Below are 5,000 nucleotides of genomic sequence, written 5' to 3' on the forward strand. Positions count from 1 at the left end.
CACACACACACACACACACACACACACACACACTCCTTTTCGTCTCTCATTCATTCTGTATTTTATATTCTGTCATTATTTTTTCTCCCAGAAGTTCTCAGGAGTTTTTTTCTATAAAGGATCCGTCCAACCTTTGGTCTTGTGCCCCAGAGGGAGAAAACTCCGAAATACAACACTGTCTACTTTCCTTATTTTGGTAGCTCCAGTGTATGTTCCATGAACGGTGAATGAGAACAGCCTGTCTTATCGACAGCAGCTGCTGATTAATAAACGCTCAGCGGGAACGTGTTGATGTTTGAAGACGCTGACGATGTCCACATGTCCTCTCTTGCAAAGTGAGGGATTACAGCAAAGCTCTGTTTGTCTTCTCCGGGCACCTGTCCTGTAAATATAACCGCAGTAGTTTACATATCTCTTACTCTCTGTCGCGCCACTTCATCACTCTTCTCTCCTCTTGCTTTTTTCTTTTTAAAGTGAGACTGTCCTCCTCTTAAAGGTCCCAGGGCATGAAAATGTCACTTTATGAGGTTTTTTAACATTAATATGAGTTCCCCCCCCCCAGCCTGCCTATGGTCCCCCAGTGGCTAGAAATGGTGACAGGTGTAAACCGAGCCCTGGGTATCCTGCTCTGCCTTTGAGAAAATGAAAGCTCAGCTGGACCAATCAGGAACCTTCTCCTTACGAGGTCATAGGGAGCAAGATTACCTCCCCTTTCTCGGCTTTGCCCGCCCAGAGAATTTGGCCCCCCCATGAGAGAGAGACATCATGGTTTTCAAATAAGCAAAGTTGTTCTAGCTACAGACACAGAAATGGTACATCCTAAGGAAAGCTCATTGTGGGACTGGCTCTAGTGGCTGTAATTCTGCACCAAGGCTGGATTTTGGGAAAGAGACTTCAGATACAGTATTAGGGGACCACTAAGGTCTATATAAAAGAGACTTCAGATACAGTATTAGGGGACCACTAAGGTCTATATAAAAGAGACTTCAGATACAGTATCAGGGGACCACTAAGGTCTATATTAAAGAGACTTCAGATACAGTATTAGGGGACCACTAAGGTCTATATAAAAGAGACTTCAGATACAGTATTAGGGGACCACTAAGGTCTATATAAAAGAGACTTCAGATACAGTATTAGGGGACCACTAAGGTCTATATAAAAGAGACTTCAGATACAGTATTAGGGGACCACTAAGGTCTATATAAAAGAGACTTCAGATACAGTATTAGGGGACCACTAAGGTCTATGTAAAAGAGACTTCAGATACAGTATTAGGGGACCACTAAGGTCTATATAAAAGCATCCAAAGAGCACCATGTCATGGGACTTTTAAAAAACGGCCACATATGTTGTTTGTATAAGCAGCAGTTACGACCTATTTAGGTTCAAAGTGGTGGCGCCCTCTAGTGGTCATAGTAGTTCTGACGGGAGCAAAGCAGGAAGTAAGGTGAAGAGGTATAAGAGAGTATATAGAGCTCAACTGTCCTTGATCCTCTTCCTAACGTTAGCTGCCTTTATTCAGTGGTGCGCAAAACGAACAGAAAATCAAAAAAAAGTCAAAAGTACAAGACTGTGTACATATTTTCATTATCGAGCGAAGGAAATACTCATCCCATAAACCACCGCGCAGCTAATTGGGCTAACTGCTAGCTGAGCTAGCTGTAATAACTTTAAAAGACCCTCAAAATAAAACCTGAAAATAACCGTTAAAAACAGCTGTTACGTCAGCTGTAGCCTGCTTCCCCCAATGTTTAGTTAGAGCTAACGTTATTTTAGACTGAATCAAGCTGTCAGCTAGCGGTTAGTCCAATTAGCTGTTAGCTAAAATAACATTAGCTTCCCGGCGGAGGCTAACGGCAGAAGCGTGATTCGTGTAGTGTCGTAAATCCTCGTAAAACGGGATTATCATTTTGGGCGTGTGCATGACGGATCGTGCAGGCAGCTCCCCCTCCTCACCAGCATGAGTTCCACCAATCAGAGGCATCACTGTGGGATTGTGGGTAATGGAGTACTTATCCAAGACATCGCAAATAAAAGACATTTATCTCAAGACAAGGTTGGTGCCCCACAAACTTTTGGCGTCTATATGAGCATATACAATCGCTGAGTCATGTCGTAGCTGGTTTTAAGTCTACCATCGATGGCTTTGATTTCATGGCTTATTCTCCAATTTGTCAATGGAGAAATTGCATTGTATTTTTACTTCGGGAACCAGCTGTGGGCGGGACTGTTGAGCTCCAAATATAAAAAGCATAAGAGCACCAAATGACCAGCAGCAACTGTCTTTTGTCTGCCGGTCTTTCCATCTCAAACGCTGGAGGAGTCTGGTCAGCAGTGGAGCCAGACCGGGACAGACCCGGTCCAACTGTCCATCCTGAGATACAGTCCCAACATGTGTCTCTGTCTTTAGCTGGAGACAGTCCCACTGACATGCAGGTGTTTGAATGTATCTCATCTATTCTAAGGAACTTCTATGGACGGGTCAGTTTTAAAGGAACACGCCGACTTATTGGGACTTTATCTTATTCACTGTAACCCCCAGAGTTAGACTAGTCCATACATACCCTTCTCATCTCTTATTGGGACTTTATCTTATTCACTGTAACCCCCAGAGTTAGACAAGTCCATACATACCCTTCTCATCTCCGTGCGTGCTGTAAGGCTGTCTGACGGCTCCAGCGGCATCAGGCCAGCACAGGTCCTGCAGGTAACTGGTTCCAGTAATCCTACTGCTCCGAATAAGTGACAAAATAACTCCAACATGTTCCTATTTACATGTTGTGATTTATAGAGTCACAGCGTGTACAAAAAACAACGTAACATGAGACACAGCCGTCTTCTAACTGTAAACAAACCGGGAACTATATTCTCAGGCGGAAGAATATAGTACTTGGGCGGAGTGATATGCTCGCAGCAAGCCTGTCTGAGAATATAGTTCCCGTTTTGTTTACTGTTAGAAGATGGCTGGCGCTAAGGTGCTAAGTGAGTGAGTGTGTGAGGCCACATGGGCTCAGATAGGTATAAATGGGATTGGGACAGCACTTCACTAACCTGACTCCGCCAGATGGATCGCTTCGCATTTGCTCGGCATATCCATCTGGGAACACTTGGAGAACTTTTGGGAAGGGGCGGAAATACTTGTTAGCTGATTGGATGAACCATCTGTCTATCACCACCTATAGTTGGTGATAGACGGGCCAAATCAACCAATCAGATCCATGAAGCGTATGAAATTACATCCCACTAGCCCCTGCTGCTGCAGGCAAAGCATAGCTCGTTAGCTCAGCAAGCTAGCAACATGTCGGTAAAGGAGATTTGCCGTTTGTGTAACGAGAATTTAGGAACAAAAGGCCCCATTTCAGGTTCCTGGTCCATATTCCAAAAGAAGCATCCAAGAGAAAAAAGCGTTAGCGAACAGAATTAGGGCTACCGCTGTCTGAAAATCCTGGTTAGCTGATTGGATAAACCATCTGTCTATCACCATCTAACCCATAATTCCCGGATGTCCCTACGGTCTCCGTGGTAAACGTCACAACACTTTGAACTGTGGGGATTTCCCTTTTGGTGAAGTAAGTGTGTACTCAAACCCTCACGCCCCTTTGAAATTTGACATCGGGACAACCCTAAGCCCTTACGAATTTTGCGAGACCGCGCACCAAAGTCCGTGAGTCTGTGAGTACGGACTTTGGGATTGGGCCAGTCACACTAACATGAATCACGAGGGGAGGCAGTGGAGGGTAAAACAAGAGTGGCAAACTTAAGAATAAAGAAAAAAAAACTGAACAAAAACATGAAAAAACGACGACAAAAGATTCAGAAAAGCAACAAAAATGTCAGAAAATGCTCGGTCATCCCCATAGACAGTTAAAGCAATGGACAAAGCGACGCCGTAGACTTGCAACGGAGACCAGTGGAGGATATCAGAAGTCTCTTTCCCGGTGCTGGCTGAGTGTTACTGAGCAGCCTCCAACTGAGCTTGAAGACGTAGATGTGACGTGAGCAACGTGTCTGAAAGTGTGAAGTCTTCTGGTAGCTGTGAGAGAGAAATCTCAATCATTCCCAATCTCACAGAGACGGAGAGTGTAGGTATATGTAAGGAGATAACATAGACACAGGCTAATTACTGATCACTAACATGATAGTTAACATTAGTAATTAAACCTAAACAGATAATGGAAGTCCAAACTGCCTGTGAGCTTCTCCTGTACTATACGGTAATTCCTCTACTGTGTGACAGTAAGTCTCGTGGTTATGACCCAATCGTTAGCCTATTTTTATAAAAGCGTCTGCTACGGAGCCATAACGTGAGCTACAAGGTAATGGAGCCTTTTATACATTGTCGTGTTTCTTTAGAAATAAACAACAGACAAATAGAGTCTTTAAACGCTTCAGATGGAAAGTTATTTTCTGTCAGGTGACGTCAGAAACCTCTATTCCATGTCTGGAATAGAGGTGAGAATCTTAACTGATCTCCCGATTCGATTACAATTATCATGTCAGCGATTCAATTTGATTCGATATCTCGATGCATCACGATGCATCAAATCCACGTTTCTATTAAAGCCATGTAGGATATTTAATTCATAGCTTTTCAAGCTTCAAAAACCAAACAATCTGCAGTGCTCTAATACTAAATAAACTGGATACATAAAACTATACAGCACTGAGCACATGGCACTTCCTGAATGTGCAAAACATACCAGAATATGTCAACAGAAATGTTGTTAGGCCTACATTACATTATATTGTAAACAGAAATAATCGATTATGAGCCGGCCGATTAGCGAAGCAGCATCGTCCATGACTCAATGCATCGATTATTTGAGTAATTTCAACACCTCTAGTGTTGAAGCAACCGTTGGCTTAGTGGCCAACGGTGGAACTGCAACATGTGACAACCAGCTGGATCTGAAAGACTTTTCCCGTAGACTTTGCATGGCGAAAGAAACAGGTCCAAAAATAAGGGAGAAAGGGTAGAAGAAATGAAAGGTTGACAA

General features: G+C 43.5%; 2 protein-coding genes across 4 annotated transcripts in view; both read left to right on the top strand.

The window, feature by feature from the left end:
- LOC114548895 (NACHT, LRR and PYD domains-containing protein 3-like) overlaps nucleotides 1-5,000 on the top strand; it is an 802,603-nt gene that overhangs the window by 589,448 nt on the left and 208,155 nt on the right. The gene's annotated exons all lie outside the window — the stretch shown is intronic.
- Nucleotides 1-5,000, top strand: part of LOC114548893 (NACHT, LRR and PYD domains-containing protein 12-like) — a 594,283-nt gene that overhangs the window by 341,337 nt on the left and 247,946 nt on the right. The window lies entirely within an intron of this gene.

This window comes from Perca flavescens, chromosome 22, assembly GCF_004354835.1.
Source record: "Perca flavescens isolate YP-PL-M2 chromosome 22, PFLA_1.0, whole genome shotgun sequence".
Lineage (NCBI taxonomy): Eukaryota > Metazoa > Chordata > Actinopteri > Perciformes > Percidae > Perca > Perca flavescens.